Consider the following 21,375-nt stretch of genomic DNA (forward strand, 5'->3'; position numbering starts at 1 on the left):
AAGGCAGAGGGAATTAGATATTAAACAGAATTTGTAACTTAATACTTATAAATATAAAACCATGCTTTTGTGTGCATATATATATATAATATATATATATATATATGGAATGAAAGGAGTTGACCAAGCGCTTTCCAGCTTCATGACTACATGGAATATCGCATGCTTTAGCGATAGTTAGGCAATATATAGATATATATATATATATATAATATATATATATATATATATATCTATATATATATATCAGATATATATATATATATATATATATATATAGATATATATATATATACACACACACACATACATACATACATACATACACTCAACAAAGGCGATCCAGTTTTATGGCGATGGTCTAGCACCATAAAATCGACGATTTTATGGCACCATAAACTGGCCAGGTTTTGGTTATCAGTGCTATAAGGTGCCGATAATAGAGTTATGGCACAATAACATAGCTAATAGAGGTGCCATTCAGCCAGTTATCAGCACCCATTAATTGAAACTAGGTGCCAAAAATTGCCAAGTTTCTGTTAATTGGTGGTTTTTCACTTATCAGCACCTCACCGAGAATGGAACCCCCGCCGATAACGGGGGACTGCTTGTATGTGTGTGTGTGTGTGTATATATATATATATATATATATATATATACATATACATATATATACATATGTGTATTATATATTTATTATTATTATTTATATATATTATATATATAATTTATATATATAATAATATATTATCTATATATAAATCTATATATATATATATATATATCTATATATAAAAGGAGCCCATAAAAACACCAAAATGTAAGAGAAAAGTACTATATTTCAGAGACTGCTGTCTCTCTCTTCAGGTATATGAATGAGAAAAGTTTTACAGAAAAGGTGGTATTTATACCAAGAGATCCGTCCACAAGTAAGCCAATTTTGGTCACCCCCGCTGATAATCTTCCTTTAATCTTCTTAAGCGTTGGTTGAATGAAAAACTTCATCGACGACATCTGAGATACACGCGCCTTTTGAGATGTTCATTACCTGCTTCTCTTTTATTAAGTGGCCGATTCCATCATTTGACTCTTGTACCAAGGCAGTTTGCTGCTATAAATTACACGTGACAAATTCCAGTTTATTCTATGGTTATGTTCATTTATATGGTTGAAAATAGCCGAGTTCTGTTGTCCATACCTAACTGACCGTTTGTGTTGTATTAATCTCTGGGGAAGTGATTTACCTGTAAATCCGATGTAAGATTGGTCACAGTCCTGACATGGGATCTCATAGACCCCAAAGTCTTTGGGAGATGTCTTTTGTTGGACGTTAATCAGGGATTTGGCTAAGGTGTTTGGTAGGTAAATGCAAAAGGGTTGGATTTCCCAAGGGTGTGGGTTACTCTCTTAATCGTCTCCAGGTGAGGAATTTTATTTTATTGTTGGGTGTGTCTCTGGTCTTGTCTTTAGGGGGTCAGTAGAAAATTACGTTTCCTTTTTGAATTGCTTTCTCAATTATATGGTCAGGATACTTTAAAGACGAAAGTTGCTTGCGAATTAGTTCAAATTCTTTTTCCAGGAAATCTGGGGAACTTTCGTCTTTAAAGTATCCTGACCATATAATTGAGAAAGCAATTCAAAAAGCAAACGTAATTTTCTACCGACCCCCTAAAGACAAGACCAGAGACACACCCAACAATAAAATAAAAATTCCTCACCTGGAGACGATTAAGAGAGTAACCCACACCCTTGGGAAATCCAACCCTTTTGCATTTACCTACCCAAACACCTTAGCCAAATCCCTGATTAACGTCCAACAAAAGACATCTCCCAAAGACTCTGGGGTCTATGAGATCCCATGTCAGGACTGTGACCAATCTTACATCGGATTTACAGGTAAATCACTTCCCCAGAGATTAATACAACACAAACGGTCAGTTAGGTATGGACAACAGAACTCGGCTATTTTCAACCATATAAATGAACATAACCATAGAATAAACTGGAATTTGTCACGTGTAATTTATAGCAGCAACTGACGGTACAAGAGTCAAATGATGGAATCGGCCTTAATAAAAGAGAAGCAGGTAATGAACATCTCAAAGGCGCGTGGATCTCAGATGTCGTTGACAAAGTTTTCATTCAACCAACGCTTAAGAAGATTAAAGGAAGATTATAAGCGGGGGTGACCTAAATTTGGCTTACTTGTGGACGGATCTCTTGGTATAAATACCGCCTTTCTGTAAACTTTTCTCATTCATATACCTGAAGAGAGAGACAGCAGTCTCTGAAATATAGTACTTTTCTCTCTACATTTTGGTGTTTTTATGGGCTCCTTTTATTAGATGGAATTCTGTTGTTACAGAAACATTTTTACCAGTCATATATATATATATATATATATATATATATAATATATATATATATATATATATATATATATACAGTGGGTGCAAAGATGTTGACAGCAAAAATGCAATGGAAAGGTTGACAGCAAAAAATGCATGTAAACATTTTGGTTGCACTGGTCAGGGTACTGGGTGGCTCATATGTCTGGTAGTTCAAAACACCCTCAGAAGTGACTTAAAGCCCAGACAGACTCGGTGCCGACTCAGCTATGGATGTGAGAAGTTGTATGTCAGACCACTCCATTGCCCCTTCTGTCCCTACTCTTTGTCTATTTATAGGGTGCTGTAGCAGTGATACCAACTGCTAATATGGGGTGAAAGAAGCTTACTGATGAAGAAAAAACTCGCGCCTTGACACTCCTTGAGCAGGGAGTGTCAGTAATCAATTTGGTGCGAGATATTAGGACTTCAAGACAAGCCATTTACGTCCTGAAGAAGGCTTCTGTGGGACTCCAGCCAGGAGAGGTACAAAGAGGAAACCAGGCCTTGGGGGATCGGGAAGACTTCTCCACGTACAGACAAGCTCTTGAAACATGAAGGTATGAATGATCCATCAATTACAGCTGCTGCCCTAAAGAAAAAGATGCCCACTCTGCTGATAAATGTTGTTGTTCGTACAATCTAACAGCGCCTTCAGAAGAACCTTCGCCTTCCCTGCCGCCTTGCTGCTAAGAAACCCATGTTAAATGATGATATGAAGAAGAAATGCAAAGCTTTTTACAAGAAATATCGTGCCTGAACAAGTGAGCAGTGGAAAGGGGTCATGAGCTATGTCCATAGTTGTTCGTCACCCCAAGACTGTGTGGCAGTTCCACCTAAAATTAACAGTGCTATGGTGTGGGGAGCATTTAGTGGTGCAGGTGGTCGTGATGAACTCCATTTCATGCCTAAAGATAAAACTGTGAAAAAATATATACAAGTTTTTGCATTTTTTGTTTTATTGTAGTAAACCCTAGAAATCCCATAATCTATTACCTTTTTCACTGTTTGTCAACATTTCCTTTGCGGCCACTGTATATATAGTATATACACACACATCCATGTTTGTGTGCATATACATATATACATATATTTTCATATATAATAATTTGTGTACAAATGTACAGTATACAGTCATACCCCTACATACGAAAGTCCCTACATATGGAAAATCCAGGTTATGAGGGCAAAGACAAAGTTTTTTTGCTTTTGTGTACAAAAGTAATTTAGGTTGCGAAAGGGTAAAGTCCGAGTTTTGCCCGGGCCGCCGAGAACAATTTTAAAACTCGTGCGCCGCCAACTCAGTAGACTCGCTACCATCCTCCCACTCTCCCATTGGTCTGATGCTAGTCACCGCCGTAAGATCCTGCTCTCCTATTGGTCAGCATCTGTCCCATCATGCCTCTATGTAAAGGCGATCCTTGATCATTTTTCGCGGCAGCGTTATCATAAACACCTGGAATTCATTCATTCACAGATTTCGTTTGTTAACGTAAATATGTGTTAGTGATTTCACTTTCATTGTACTGTAAGTTACATTATCGTGTTGTGTGTGAACTTAATGACTTACGTTACTAGCCATGGGTCCCAAGAATGTTGCTGAAGTTCACGGAAAGAAGAGGATGCTTTCTATGGAGACAAAGATGAAGATAATCAAGAAGTGTTAATGTTTTCTGCCATTTGTTAATGTGTTCGTAAAGTTTAGTATTAATGTTTTCTGCCATTTTTTAATGTGTTTTGTTAAGTTAAGTGTTCATGTTTTCTGCCATTTGTCCTCCTCCTCTGTCGCCACTTTCAGACATCGCCTCACTCGAAAGGTAAGGTTCCACATTTTACTACATAAGTACGTACATGTACACACAGTATTTCTTGTACCTGTACACTAATACACTTTATTTACAGGTACAGTCATGGTTAGGTTTGGTATTAAATGGTCCAAATTGTTGTATTTCATTGTTTATTGGTCAATTTAGCTTTATAATAAAATTTACTGTGGTGTTTTTGTAGGGCTTGGACTGAATTAAGCAATTTACATGTAAAACGCAGTTCTAGATACGAAAAAAAAATCAGGTTACGAAAGCCACATCAGAACGGATTAATTTCGTAACCTGAGGCACTACTGTATATGTATGCAAGAATTTTAGCTTCTGTGTCCTGTCTTTTCTTTCTTCTTTCTTTAAATCTTTTGCTGAAAACCCTTATGGACAAAGTCAACAGACTTTAAACCCAAAACCTCTACAAAGGGAAATCAGCTTGCAGAGGAGTAAGTGATAAATAAATAAATATAAGGGAACAAAATCAAACTGATACACCTGAATTCAGGAAATGTCAGCAGAGCAGGAATGAATTGCTCTTATCTAAACATTTGGACATGAGAGGATTTCACAACTGCACTCAGTAGGCAGACTTTTCCACATTTTAGTTGTAGCCGAGAGAAAACTCTTAGCAAACTTACCAGTATTAAACCTGATACAAGACAACAGCATATTATATGAAGTAGCAACTATCCGAGTATTGTGAACAAACACAAACAGGTCGTTTAAAGGAGAGCATAGATGATGTTTGTCATTTGGTAAATATAAGTTTACAAACACTGAATATTGATAGAAATTACTAAATACAGCAAAATCAAAGCAGAGAAAAAGATAATAAAGTAGTTGCAAAAATATGGAGGTTGGTGAATGACATTGAAAAGAAGTATACTGTAGTGTCACCTCAACTTAACAGACTGATCGCAGGTCTGTCCCTTCTGCTAAGTAGTGAAATCTGTCATTACTTTCTCATTCCAATTCATATATACAGTGGAACCTCTACCTACGAAAGTCCCTACGTACGAAAAATTCAGGTTACGAAAGCAAAGACGAAGATTTTTTTGCTTCTGTGTACGAAAATAATTCAGGTTGCGAAAGGGTAAAGTCCAAGATTCGCCCGGGCTGCCAAGAACAATTTTAAAACTGGCGCGCTGACAACTCGGTAGACTCGCCACAATCCTTCCACTCTCCCATTGGTTCCTGATGCTAGTCACTGCCGTAAGATCCTGCTCTCCTATTGGTCAGCATCTGTCCTATCATGCCTCTATGTAAAGGAGTTCCTTGACCATTTTTTGCAGCAGCATTATCATAAACACCTGGAATTCGTTCGTTCACATATATTTACTTTGTTAACGTAAATTCGTAATAGTGATTTCGATTTCGTTGTATAGTAAGTTACTTTATTATAATGTTGTGTGTGAACGTAATGACTTACGTTATTAGCCATGGGTCCCTAGAATGTTGCTGAAGTTCACGGAAAGAAGAGGATGTTTTCTATGGCGACAAAGATGGAGATAATCAAGAAGTGTTAATGTTTTCTGCCATTTGTTAATGTGTTTTGTAAAGTTTGGTGTTAATGTTTTCTGCCATTTTTTAATGTTTTTCATAAAGTTAATTGCTCATGTTTTCTGCTGTTTGTCCTCCCTCTCTGTCGCCACTTTCGGACATCACCTCACTCGAAAGGTAAGGTTCCACATTTTACTACATACGTACGTACATGTACACACAGTATTTCTTGTACCCTGTACACTTATACACTTTATTTACAGGTACAGTAATGGTTAGGTTAAGTATTGAATGGTCCAAATTGTTGTATTTCATTGTTTATTGGTCAATTTAGCTTTATTATAAAATTTACTGTGGTGTTTTTGTAGGGCTTGGAACGAATTAGGCAATTTACATGTAAAACGTAATTCTAGATACGAAAAAATCAGGTTACGAAAGCCACTTCGGAATGGATTAATTTCGTAACCTGAGGCACTACTGTATCTGCAAATTAATTGCTTTTAACAATTATGTGAATGTACTACCTTCCAGTATTTATGCGTATGAGATGTGTAAAGAACTGTATATAAAACCCTTACATTATAAATAAAGAATAAACATTGTTTTTTTTTAACTTAATTACCTAAAATTCTCCATTAAAAAGTTAACAGAGAGAGCTAGAGAGAGTAGAGAGAGAGGAGATAGAGAGAGAGAGAGAGAGAGAGAGAGAGAGAGAGAGAGAGAGAGAGAGAGAGAGAGAGAGAGAGAGAGAGAGAGAGAGCATGAAAAGCAAGCAAACAAATTCTAAGTGGGTAGTTTATCCTAACATGATTTACGTACATGTATGAATATACTCTGTGCACAAACACAGATACTGAAAAATGTGTAACATTACATTAATGTATTTTATTAAGTGCATCACAGTACAGTATTGCATCAAATAATGCCATTAAAATAATGTAGGAAAGAGAGAGGGAGAGAAGGTTGGGCTCCAGTAAGTGTATTGTTTCCTAACATGATGCACAAATAGGAAAACATTGGTTTTGTGTGTGCATGCTTTTGTTCACTATCAACCCTCACTGGCACAAACAAGAAAGCCTCAGTCTACTGTCCAGTAAACCTATCATACCTGCTGGATTTCTCTAGTACTAAGTACAAAATATTTTATGATTTTTATTGGACTAGGGTGAGTCCATTACCTAAGTAACAAAATCTGCTTTAAATTGAGATCCATCCGTTAAGTTGCGGTGCCACTTATAATTTTATCCATCCTATAACTATGCTTTGCTCTCTCCAGATCAGCAGTTCAGCACAATTTTCTTGCCCTGTAAAGGTGTTTGAGCCGACAGAAGTGGTACAATTGTAATTCTCATGAATATAGTCTTATTAACTAAAATTTATATAATGTCTTGAAGATTAATATTTAAAAGTTAATTAGTAATTTTAGCCCCCTATAAAAATGGGTTAAAGCATGGAAGAAGTAATTTTAGCCCCCCTTTTTATAAATGTAGGAAAAGAATGATTAAAATTGTAAGATCTATATGATTTATCTTTTCCAAGAAATATTCTCCAGAACCTTATTAGGAAGTAAAGAAAACCTGAACTAGTTTAGCATTCAAAGGTCTGCAAGGTATGCATCTGAATATGTCATTACAGTACGTATAGTATAATAGTTTTGAAGCTGTGAAATTTTTTCTCATTAGAGACTGTTGCAGCACAACTGATGGGTTCATTAAAAAAAAAAATACTAAATATCATCACAAGATAAATTAACATATCATAAATTCAGTTGTCATCTGGAACTTTCAAAACAGACCAAACATATCAAGAAACAAAATTATACACGCAAAAACATCAATGGTAAAGGTGACAAAAATGATGTTTGGTAGTGATGTAATGATCATCCCTTTAAATCTGTGGGTTGGAAAATATAATGCACACAGAGAATGAGTTGTAAAATAGATTTGCATAGTGAAAATAAACATGCAAATTTGGTTCAGAGAAATATACAGCAAAGTACTGATAAGACATTCAAAACTTCACAGTCAATTGACCTGCATTATAACCTGGCAGAATATGAATAACCTGCTTTCAGAACATATTGGATTTTGGAATACAGCCATTGTAAACAGAAATGAAGGCTTACATATACGTAATACAGTCGTGTAATGCATGAGGACACAAAATGACATGTAGTATAACTTTATTTTATTCTTCATTGTGTTGTTCATATTTGGTATTTTTATCTTATCCTTTGGTACTTTTACCTTATCCTTATCACCAAGTTAAAATTCTTTATTGTCATAGGTTTGAAAACTTTATTTTATAAATACAAAACATGGCTCACTGGTAATGTTTAATTGCATTCTTTAGACTTGACGGACCATGTCAGGTGAGTGTTAATCAAAACTTTCATGGGTCAAACTTTCAAATAAAGATGGCCAACTTTAATAGAAAAGAAAATTCCTTGGGGGTTTCTTCCATTTTCACCTTTAGATCCTATTACTTCATCTCATTTATTTTTTGGATCTCTTTACCTTGCTGGCCAATGACTACAACTCCCTATGTTCATGTCTTAAGCACTGAATGGCTGAAAGTGCCTCAGTGCTTGACTTTATGACCTAATTTCATGTTTCATTCATTCAATCATAATCTTTCATTGACTTTAATCTGTGCTTGATTTTACCATTCTGTGCATTATTTAATAAAATCAACCATTTATCACAGATGAGATCCAGTGATATTAGACAATCAATGACAATAACAGATATTTTTCTTGTATTCTAAGTAGATGAACTTTTGCTGCCTTGTTATTATCTTCTTGTCCATTGACACCTACATGAGCATGGATTTAACAGGTTTCAACACTTGTTCTAGCTTTACATGATTTGTAAATTAATATTTTAAACTGTTGTGTAGGTTATTTTTATGACAATACAGTAGTTTCTTGGCTTATCAGATACACTGGAGGTCTGTTAAAGGGCAAAATATGGTAAGTAGAGGTCACAATAATACTGCCAGCACTTGAACATCTAAAATATCCCAAATCCAACAGTAATTCCATATAATTTCAAGAATATACTAACCTGTTCTGTACACTTGTCCTTCAGTTTGAGAGATTTACTCACAAAATGCATCATTTCTAGTAATAAGATCTGTTAAGCTAAGCAGGCTACTTTCTTCAGGTCTCACAATTTTCCCTGGCAGCAAATACTCACAAATATTACACACATTTCCTTTGTAAAGACAGAGTTACAGCTAGGTAAAGCAAGTTACTTGAGCTACTGCAAGATACAGCAGCACGTGCCACTTCAGAGGATACCCATCAGCGTAAATTTCAGTTTTAACTTTTATGGCTTTTATTGGCTATTGCACATTAATGTTCACTAGCGAATTCATACTTTTTGGATGTAGAAGTAAAAGATGCATACTTGAAATGTATAAACTGTACATATTACATAGGGTGGAGCAATTTCTATTATTAGGAGTAGTTGTATCATTATGGTAATGTATTTGTTATACCTTAATTAGTTATAACTGGGAATTGCAGAGAATGATTACGGTAGATTAGATCCTATGCATTACACTTGACCATCTCAATATTTTCATCTACCCATTACTGTCTACAGTAGGAAACATGATCCACCTATTTACCTATAAGCATTATCAATCACTGAAAGCTCTACCGCTTTAATTTTATTAATGTTTTTTAAATTTTAATTTGTACAACTTGAGAAATTTTCATACAGCATGACCTAGAATTTCAGTACCAATCTTAAGCTAATTTCATATTCCCTTCATGACAGAATGTGAGAAACAGTACACAAATATGATTATGTTAAGGTAATCTGACAGTTAGGTAAACATTAAGCCAGATTAAAGAGGTAAACATTAATCCAGATATAAAGCATTAGCTTGAAATTCAAACATTTTATTTAACTTTTAGTTCTACAAACTTCAATATTTTACACAAACCAAATGTGAATTATAAAAAAATACAATATATCACATATGTAATGTATAGTACAGTTATGTTATCAAGGCCTATCATATCAGAGGCTCCCTGGTTGTATAAAATCAAAATTCAGCACTGCTCAGGTACAAGATACTTTAGTTTCCAGTTTAAGCTGAAAGTATTCTTACTGGGCATTTCAGCTATCAAGAAGGACTGGCTTAAAAAAAACCTAATCATAAAGATTTTTTGCAGTGACTTTCATTAGAGGATTACCACAAAATAAAATAAATTCATTTAGTCCCAGAAAAATGAGAAATATGGTAAACTTTAAGGTTGTATAATTGCACAATTTCCCAAAAGTCCTTAGATGAAGGACATAAATCCAAGTAAAATGTTAGTATCATTTGCTGATTGCATCCAAAACCTTAACTTTAAAAAAATTTATCACTGAGGAAGACCATTAGACCTTCAAAAAATAAAAGTGTGTACAAGATGGTAACAGAAATGTAACAACATACATGCATCCCTTGTATCATTAAATTGTCCAACACTGACATACTCTTTTTGTCCATTTTACTATACTTTTTTTACTGAAGGGACACTGCAAAGAACTTTTACGACTGCATTCAACATGCTAAGTCAGGGAGTGTGGGTGTGAGTCCCAGACTTACAGTAATTTATGAATTAAGCTCTTATTAATTTGTTTGGAAGTTATTCTGTAGAAATGAAAGTGGATTATTAAAAAATTTTCCCCTTTCCCCTATTAACACAAAGTTACTTCAAGTGTGATAGAATAAGATTGAATATAGATTTCTCTTCCACAAATCTGGCTTTACAACAGTGAGTTTTCATTAAATTATCTTTCCAAATAAAAAATATAATAAAAGTTTTTAATTTAAATATAGTAAAGGTACATGCCTAATACAACTCAATGATGATAATATAGTTATATATAAATAATATATATATATTATATAATATATACCATTATATATATATATATATATAATATAATATATATATATATAATAATATAGGTACATATAAAGTAGTATAACTATATAATATGATTATAAGATATATATATATAATATATCATATTATATGAATAACTTGATCACGAAGTATATAAAACGTGATGCTATGAATAAAAATAAATAAAGGGTCCCGAAACAGGACCGAAAGTACTTGGCTATCTCGCTTTTTTCATTTTTTTCCTTCGTGGCAAAAAACCCTTTATTTATATTATATATATATATATATATATATATATATATATATATATATATATATATACATACACATATATATATACACACACATATTATATATATATATATATATATATATATATATATATATATATATAGATATATATATATACATACATACATACATACATACATACATACATACATATAGTACATGTGTATATATATAGTACACATTTATTTACATACAGTATGATGTAAATAATGTAAAATGAAATTAAACTGAATTAGGACAGAGCAAAGCAATACAATAGATTAAACAGTTCACTGAAACTGTTTGTAATACATCCAATATTACTGTACAGGACTTTTTGGTAGTCAGGTATTTTACCATAGAAACTGGGAACTCAACAGATCTTCCTCAAATACATGAGGTTTGACTATTGCCCAGGTATTGGTGAGCTCATATTCACCACTACAGGCATGCACAAACAGCTGTGTCTGCTTTTACATGCATGGTAGGTATATAGTACTTGCACAATAATACTGTACTGCATCTTGCAGATTTTTTAATACATATAATGTACATACTCCATTCTTGCTTCATGCTCTGTTAATGATCATGCTCTACATATGTTGATAGTCTTTTGTACTCAAATACCCAACTTAGAGAAATACACATAATATGACTAAACTTTAACCTGTTTCATTATACAAACTCACTAGCACTCTTCCCCATAGCTTTGGATAAATTTGAAAACATGATTGTAACGTTGTTCTACATATCCTCCTATTCTTTCTCTATGCTCATCACCTACAAAAACCTTAACTTGGCAGTAATTGCATGAACATGGCATTAAATTTCATGGATTAAGGACGTATTTTACTCCAGTCTCAAATGCATTCCTACACAATTAATTAAGGAAATTATGAAGTACTTCTTCATTTTCCATTACATACTAATATTGGAATTCTCTTGACACCTGTACATACATCCTTCTCTTTTTGGAAAGCATCCTCTGGTTCATTATGATGTACAATGGTTGATCCTAATCTTCAAAAATAGTGTACTGATCCAAACATATTTACATACACTCTAACTCACTTATGTTGGAAGTCTAGTCATTCATGCAAAAACAAAAAAATAACCTAGTGTACTGGGAAGAAGTGTTTTCTGTCTTCCTAATAGTACTACTGCATTATCCTTATCACTAAAGGTCTAAGTGGTTCTGCCTTGCACTTGGTATCCGGTCAAATCCATTCTATAGTGTGAAACATTTCTTTTTACAACAAAGAAATCATAATAACTATTGAATTATTGGCATGGGGAACATTAAATATTTGCGTATAATTTTTAAAAATGTATCTTGTTAAGGTGGTCTAGTGCTCTTAAGCTCCCATAACATGATAAATTTTAAGATGGTTCAACAATATCAGTAATTACTTGTTTTTTTGTACTTAAACATTATAAATTTTTCATTGTAATAAGCAGTATATGTAAAAACCAAAGAAATAATTTCAGAACCAACATGTTCCTAATGTCAACAGTTCATGCACAAATATATGTAAAATTAGGAAAGGGGATGATATAAAAATAACCCAGGTCTAGTTTGGCATAATATTTAAAAAACTGTACATAGAAACTTGCATTTTAAGTATTTACTTCCTTCAGTGATCTATAATAAAACTTCAGTTACTGAACTATCAACAGATCTAAGGGGACTGGTGAAAGTGGCAATGGGGTTACAATAAGGAATAAACCTACCAGAGTAAGAGTATGAGCAAGTGTCTATTTGCTGTTTATCCACATTTTCTGAATTACCTTCCCTAAATTCATTTTCAAATTTCTGCTATTATGAGTGTGAGGAATGAGGTGCCTAAAGGTACTGTTGAAGACAGCAAAAATAATTTGGTCTAAGTACATCGGCTCTTAGTCTCCTTGATTACTATCTTCAGTTGAAGCAGAAATATACATTACATATTGATACTGAACATTTTTTTGATCTAAGGTAACAGAAAAAAGGGCTCTAATTCCACCACTGTCCATTTTTTCCAATGCTTATCTAAACTCTGGTCTACCATGTCTCTGTCTTCTTGAACTATATTTGGATCAATGTTGGGGCTAATGCGTGTTTCTACATGGTCCACAATTTGGTTACTTACTTCATCACCTATTGCTGAAATGCCAGGATCAATTTGTGTAACCATATCATCAGCAACTTCATCCACATTAGCAGATATCTGATCAATTTGAGCTTGCATATGTGTTGCCATATCTTCACTAACTGGGTCAACCATCTGTGAACTGACTTCTGAAGCAATATCATGAATGTCTGTCCTCATATGTGAAGTAATTTCATTATCAACATCACTTTCAATATCATGTATGTGAGGACTCATGTGAGAGGCTATTTCTTCAGTCACCTGATTGTCTATCTGACTTATCATTGATGGTAATGAACACTGGTCTGTTGCTTCAAGGCGGCTGGGGTCAAGTGTTCCATCACCAATATGGGATGAAATATCAAGATGACCCTTTGGTTCAAGGTGTTCGGATGTCTTTAGGGTGTTGGAAGTTTCAAGACAACGAGGATCTGACTTCTCTGTCTCCTGAGTCAAGAGTATTAACACCTTCAAGGGTATCTGTTGCATTCATATGGCTGTCGGGTTCAAGGTGTCTAGGAACCTCCAAATGCCCTCTGCTTTCAACCTGAAGTTGATGAGAAGTATCTAACTGATGTGTGACTTCAAGGTGAGCAGCAGCATCCAAGGTGCCTGTAACTTCTAAATGGCATGGTGTCTCCAAATGATCTGAGGGATCCAGCGTGTGATCTGATGAACCTAGATCATTACCTACAGAAAGCTCACTTGCTGTAAGGTGATGGGTCTCTACACCCAACCGGCTGGTAATATTATCTTCATTATCTAACTGACTGTCATGAGACATGTGCTCAGCAGCATCTGCAAGCATGCTGGTTTTCAAATCGAGAGTGTCACTCTGGGAAATTTCCATATCCCCAAGATTTGCCACTTGATGAGCGACACCCCAGGGGCCATTTCAATTTGGTCTGGGGATGCTTTTATTTGTAAAGACTCTACTGTATCAAACTGCACCGCATCAACTGACTGAAGATCTGAGGTTGTATCTATAATACCCATAGGCTCAACCTTAAGTTCCTCACCAGTGGAGTAATCTTGTTTTTCTGGCAATTTTTCACATTCTGATAACGTGAAAGACTGAAGACCACCATTATTGTACGAATCAGCTGCAATCAAAAGATCATTGATAACAATAGATTGGCACATGTTCATTCTGTTGGACTGTTTCTTCCTGTTCTGGTTTTTGATTTATTATTGTCTCCTCACGTCTCTTTTGTGTAGTTTGGTTGTTGTGTTTTCTTTTTCCTTTTAATATAATTTCTTTACCATGAACTTCAGACATATGTTTTTTCAAGTCATCTGTCCGAGAAAATCTTTCTCTACATAACTGGCAGATGAAATGGAATGCTTTAAAGATGAGTAACTAAGGATGATTTTTTACGGTAATTTGAACCACAGTAATCACAGGTATGCTGAATCTTTAGGTGTTTCACATTCATGTGATGTCGATATGCAGTATCAGTAGTAAATTTAGACTTACATTCTCTACAAGCCCATGACTTTGCACTTCTGTGTACAGCATTAATATGAATATTCAACTTAGCGACAGTATAAAATTTTTCCCCACAAGTTTCGCAAATAACCTTCTTTTCACCATGCGCATAAAGCATATGACTTTTGTAAGGTACATGATAATAAAATACTTTATCACATTGTTCACAAACATACTTTGTGCCTACATGATGGATTACATTACGATGATATCGTAATCCTGCTTTTGTTGAAAAAGATTTCTTACAATCATTACACTCAATTTCTTTATTTTTCTCTTTGTTCCCCAATATCATGCATTTTAAATTTCAAATGGAAGGGCTTTTAGTCTAGCCTTTGTGCTCAGGTAACGGCCACAAATATTACACTCCGTACCTTGTTGATGAGCTGGAGCATGTGCACGCAGAGACAATCTGTTGCTAAAGGTTTTGTCACAGTTCATCACATTTATGAACACCAATTTTCTTTCTTTTTATTCTGTGGGAGCCTTTTATATTGTCAGCAATCTTAGTTTCATCATTATCTGTGTGTTTTGAACAGTGCTGAACCCACAGTGCAAGACTTTGGTATGATTCTTTACAAGAAGAACAATAATATTCTTTAGAGGCAATTTGTCTTCTAGAGCTTAATCTTGACTGGTTTGGGGGCTTGTAACAAAGAGACACCTTTTCACTGCTATGTGGTGATGCTTGGTAATTGACATCATGAGACTGTATAACTGAGGGACTTGATCTATCTGTTGCAGACCTTATTTTTTCTTTATAGGCAAGCAGGGTTGTTTCAAACATATCTTTGATTGTTTGTTTCTTCATTTTTAAATTTTCTTCTATGCTGGAAACTTCATGGATGAGGTTAATACAAACAGAACAGATTTTAAAACTAACAATAAAAATTTCCCGTTTTGGTTTGCCCACAATCCTTGTCAAAAGACTTATGCTAGTAGCAAAACTAGTGTCTTGAGTTTCCAAATTGTAGAAACCAAATTATGATTCTTTCCCTCTTACCACAAACAAAACAAACTTACTTCACTGACTTGTCATCATCATTTAAATGATGTTGCAGAAACCCTCTTTCTTTTACCTTTCTTCTTTCGCCAGGCAAGAAGAATTGGTTAAATAAGCACCTAATTGTGCTACTACACAATCTGTCATCAGAATTTTAATTTTCCCTCTCACTACTATGCTACTTTTTGTCCCTTACTTAACATTAAATCCTCGCCTACAGTGATATCTGTCCTGACTTCCTTACTCAGCATCAAACCCTCACCAACTGAGAACCTTCAGTCTTGCTTAATTAGGTGGACAGGCACAGCTGTTTTCTTCAAACTTGAAGTTTTCCCCTTCCTAATGTCATCAGGCGCAAAGTGTTTTTCGCAAATTCCATTCCTTGGGCCAGTCACCAGATCAAAATTCTGAAAACATTAAAAAAATCTCAGATATTGTTTACTCACAGTGTACCTGTTCATTTCCCTGAAATAATACTGTATTTTACAGCATACTGGTTAATTTGAAAATTTAAAAAAATCAACAATTACAAATAAAAGAAGGGTGTAAGTAATAGATTACAGAATATGCAGTGAAAACATTTTCATCAGTTGGGTTTTTTGTACACAAGCTTGAGCATATTTTTAGCCATAAGAAAGAATCCTGACAAAAAACATGAATATAAAATTCTCATATTCTCTTTTTCCAGCTACACAAGTAAGCAGAATTTCACAACAATAATGTATTCAGATGAAACTCAGTCAAAACATTCACTGGGTATCCCCAACAGATTAATATTCAGTTTTGCTGAGTATGAACAGAGATTTGAGACAATTTTCCCTAGAAATCATCTACATTTACTGAAATATCATCTGGAAGGGACTCTTTTAGTAAATGTTTCCGCTAAATTGAAAATCTGTTTTATCCATTCTCAAGATGTTTTTGTTAAACATAAAAACAAAAACGGTGGAAGTAAATAACATTTATGTGATGTAGGAGTTATCAGCATTATTTTTATCATACCGTACATGCCACCACTCTACTAAGTACTTACAATGGAACAGCGAATAACAAGAAAATTTAACTGAATGCACAAAACAGTCATGTTAAAAATGATTATATATATATATATATATATATATATATATATATATATATATATATATATATATATATATATATATATATATATATATATATATATATATATAAGAATGTAAAAATCATTGAACATAAATTAATTGTTGGATGGTGGAGATGCTAAAGCAAAGGGTTCATCAATTTCTCTCTGTTAATGATGCTCAAAAAGAGCTAGTAGAATGCAGTGCATTGTTGCCACTTGTAAGTAGCACTAGAGCACTAATATACTTAGTGGTGGTTAAATAATAGACCTCAACTTGATTTGAATGAGTATTGTCTATAATCATTCTACTCACATATTTAATGTAAAGTACTGAAGGAAAGGGGATATATCACAGTGTGGCATATATTACCAGATTGTACATATTTCACCAGTTCCATATTTTTGTGATTCACTTACCGGTAAACGTATATATTTCAGCAGATAAGAAGGTCAAATTCATTGCATAGCATTGCCATAAGTAAATTACTATGAACAGTCTTGTAAAGAAAATACTGATATTGTACTTTTACTTTTAAAGGAAATGGTACTATTACATTATTACCTGTTTTACACAGAGAAATATTTTTAGGAAGTATATTTGAGATTTGAGGTTGTACAAAATTTCATTGAAAAGTACTGTATGGAGTTGTTGCTTACATAACTAGAGGAGAAATTTTCCACAGAAATAGTATTTAACCTAATTTTTTTTAAACTGATATATAATTTAGAAAAGTTTTAAACAAATTAAAAACAATGAAAGTGCTGAATGGCCTTGTTTTGCCTCAGTGCATGGCTCTTAAGCTAGAGCAGTAACCTAGTTCAATTTGTTAGTTTGTTTGTTAAATAGAAAATTTCTCTGTAACAACAAGGAACATCCTGGTTTGCCTGTCAGCCCTTAGAAATTTCTTGTAACTGGCATCTATTTCTTCTAACATCTGTGTGCTGCTACTGATAGCAGGCATTTCAGTCAGTCTTTTTGCTATTTCTTGGTGCCAGAGTATCAGTCTACTGCTCATTGGAAAACCTTTTTTCACTATCAGCACCACCATAGTATCAGGTACTACTGCTCGCTGGGAAAGCTCTTCACTCTCAACACCAACAAGTTCATGAATTCATACGCTCTTCACTCATTTCATTCTGGCTGTTTCCCAATCAGTAATATCAAATAGTGGCATCATTGTTAAAGCTTTTGAAAGTTCAAAAATGTCTTCAAACATTCTTCCAAATGACATTCATGCATTATTTTGTGACTCACTTCAATGCTACAGCATTTGGATTGTTCAGATCCAAATCCATCAAATCAACCACTTGGACAAACTTTTTGTGTAAGTAGTATGCTCTGAATGTGGTTACTATTCCTTGGTCCATTGATTACATAATTTCTATTATGTTTAGTGTTAAAACACCACTTTACATCAGAGTAAATGTTGCCAACAGCTTAGGATTCCTGAAGCACTTCACAAAACAAGATGAATGTTGAATGGGATGTTTTAATGAGCTGGAGAATAAAATAGTTAAAAAACAGTCAAGTTATGCTTACATCATTTACACTTTTTGTTATAGCAATAGCAAAAGGACACATCTGCCTGGTCCCCCCACTCTTGAATGCTATAGGGTCGGTAGTAAGTTGGTATACTATTATGAAAAAGCTTTGAGCAAGAAACCCTGCAGCATTTCCACTCAAAAGCAAACACTACAAGGTGTTAGTATGCCTTGAATCCTTGCATTGTCTTGGTCTATTGATAAATGTAAATACAGTCTAGCATAAACTCAAGGCTAGCTAACCTTCACATTATGAAAGTTATGATGCCTTCTTAAGTATTGGAACCACTTATGATTTCTGTATATACAGTGGTCCCCCCGTATTTGCGGGGGATGCGTACCAGACCCCCCCGTGAATAGTTAGAAAACCCACGAATGTTTGGAACCCCTATAAAAAATGCTAAAAACAGCCTATTTTGTTAGTTAAAACTCAAGAAAAACCCCCACTAAAAATGTTCTTACTTGGTTTTTTTAATAGTTTTATCACAAAAAGTGCATTTTATGATAAAATTCATAAAAAAAAAAAAAACCAGGAATTTGTGGATATTATATAGAAAAATATCGCGAATGCGCGAATTTCTGCGAATAATGCGGGGAAACGTTCCCCAGAGAAATCCGCGAAATGTGTGAGTCCGCGAATCTGGAGAACGCGAATACGGGGGGTCCACTGTATGTATATATATATATATATATATATATATATATATATATATATATATATATATATATATATATATATATATATATATATATATATATGAAGGATCATAAGTATGCTCTTCAAGTTTATCAAAAAGGCACAATGCTTATTTGTTTTTATTGTAAGTAGGCTGAAGCAGTGTCAACTTTTGTATTTGATCTTTCATCTATGTGATAAGTAATCTTTCCATATCTTCAGTTGGCCTATTCCTTATTTTTCCACAATAATAAGAGGAAGCCACTGACCTGACACTGACAATGCTGCTGCACCATTTCTTATTCACTTATTCATTAACAGTCAAGATCTTTGATCATAAAATCCTTGCCCATTCTATAAACATTATTTACGTGTTGTCTTTATGATGAGCAAGTATCTGAGTCATGTCTCCAAGATAATTACTTTTCTTGTTTTCTCTTCACCATAAATAAGAAACATAATATCTATGTATATATATATATATATATTATATATATATATATATATATATATAATATATATATATATATATATATATATATATATATGAGTATTTAGTTGACATGAAAGGATGTCTAAAACAAGGATAAAAAAAAATCTCAATCATGCATTATCATTTGTTTACACTTGTAATTGTTCACTATATACATGTCATCACTAATACACACACACACACACACACACACGCACACACACACAGAGGGTTTGAGTTGATGTAGCAGCTTGCTGCCATCACTTAGCATCAGGAAGAGTACCTTGCCAGACCACAATCCGAGAAGAGGTTGAATCTCAACATCCTATGAATATATATGTATATATCACTATCATAAATTATAAAAAGGTCAAACATTTGTTAGCAGATCACATATACAGCAGTCTAATAAAATAACTTAAAAAAGATCTGAGGCACTTTATATGTCAAGCTGGTAAGTCGTTCAGATATGTCATAGCTCTCAGGTTCTTAAATATTTTGAGAAGAAAGTTTTGAATGGAAGGTAATAACAATAAAGGAAGATGGAGGCCAGTACTTCCTGTGGTGCAGGATTCTAAGCACTGCAATGGTAAACTAAACCACCATGATACAAAAGTAGTTGCTAGTCTTCTTTATTGTTAAAGTCATGCCAAATATATAGGACTGAGCAGTGAGATCACCAGTATAATAGAAACTGCACAAATAGGGAAAGTTCATAACAATTCTAGTGGCATTACAACATGATCTTTGGTGCTCCCGAAGCATTAAGAGTTTCCAAACTGACAATAATCCTGAATCAATAAGGAACAGGAACCGTCATAGCATTTATATATGTAAAAACTGGCCCTCATCCCTATGGAACTGTATACTACTGTATTTCCTTTATTCAGCTGAATCTAGGGAATACTAAAATTTCATGTGGAGAGTGGGAGTTTTTTATGTTTGATTCTGATACTTCAGTCTCAATGGTACTTCAAGTGTTCATGACTAAGAAGAGGCCTTTAGTAGTTTAGGTGTATTCTCATGAGATTCATATTTACTGTAGTAATATGACAATTTGGCAATAAGAATCAAATATAACACTTGAAAACTAGATCTCCAACCATCTCATATAAGTATACATGGATAAAGACACGCACCATGGGAAAGATATCTGACCGGTTAAACCTAGACTAGACATATTCCAACAACTATGTAAATGATACCTAGAGATGCTTGCACCACCAGCAGAATTAAGGAAGTCTCTCCCTCATAAGCGATATAGTGGTGTTGGAGAATCTGGTACCAGTAAAGAGATGCAACTTGAATTAACTTCAAACTGACAAATTTTAATCTATTTTTCATAGCTAACAAACCTAAGGTCTTAACAATAGGATATTTTCCAAATGCCAGCTGGTAACCAGTTAAAACAATCTGAGATTGTAAAGTAAGGAATCTGTGAGATCTGGCAACGCCTGCACGTACGAGGTGAAAGTTGGTCAGAGGCTGCGCATTCAACCTCGTGACACCCAGTCTTTTCCCAACCCAGGAGATAAGAAAATGCAGAGCGGGATGGCTAGAGGTGACCAGTACACTTTATGACCTCAGGTTTGTTAGCTATGAAAAATACAGTGATTTAAAATTTGTCATTTGTTCATATGTGGAACAAACCTTTGGCCTTAACAATAGGATAGACTTATACTTGGAGGGAGGTGCAGACATCCTAAATTGGCTGGGAGTTAACCCACCTGACCATCTCCCTAGAAAAAAACTAGTTCTAAAGGAGGTGGACCACTGCCCATGAGAAGATAGATAAACTGATATCTAACAACTCAGCCATCTGGGTTGCAATACAATGATATATGTGCAGATTCATTGCATCTAGGGAACTAAAGAAAATTCTGACTGTTCAATAACAACTATATAATCACAGGGGCTTGCTATTACTCCTAACTCCCCCTTGCCATAGAGCAGAGTATTTGCTACTGAATAGAGGGTTTGATTATTTCAAATTTGCAAAAACAAACTATCAGCATGACTACCTTACTCAGCATTATCAGACCAGTCCAGCATATAGTATCTATTCCTCAATCCGCCCAT

At 34.3% G+C, this 21,375-nt stretch overlaps 1 pseudogene; it reads right to left on the reverse strand.

Annotated features, from left to right (window-relative positions):
- Positions 1-12,595: 12,595 nt before the first annotated feature.
- The window catches only part of LOC135217668 (uncharacterized), a 79,693-nt pseudogene continuing 70,913 nt past the window's right edge, over positions 12,596-21,375 (reverse strand).

The sequence above is a fragment of the Macrobrachium nipponense genome, chromosome 7 (assembly GCF_015104395.2).
Source record: "Macrobrachium nipponense isolate FS-2020 chromosome 7, ASM1510439v2, whole genome shotgun sequence".
In the NCBI taxonomy this organism is placed as follows: domain Eukaryota; kingdom Metazoa; phylum Arthropoda; class Malacostraca; order Decapoda; family Palaemonidae; genus Macrobrachium; species Macrobrachium nipponense.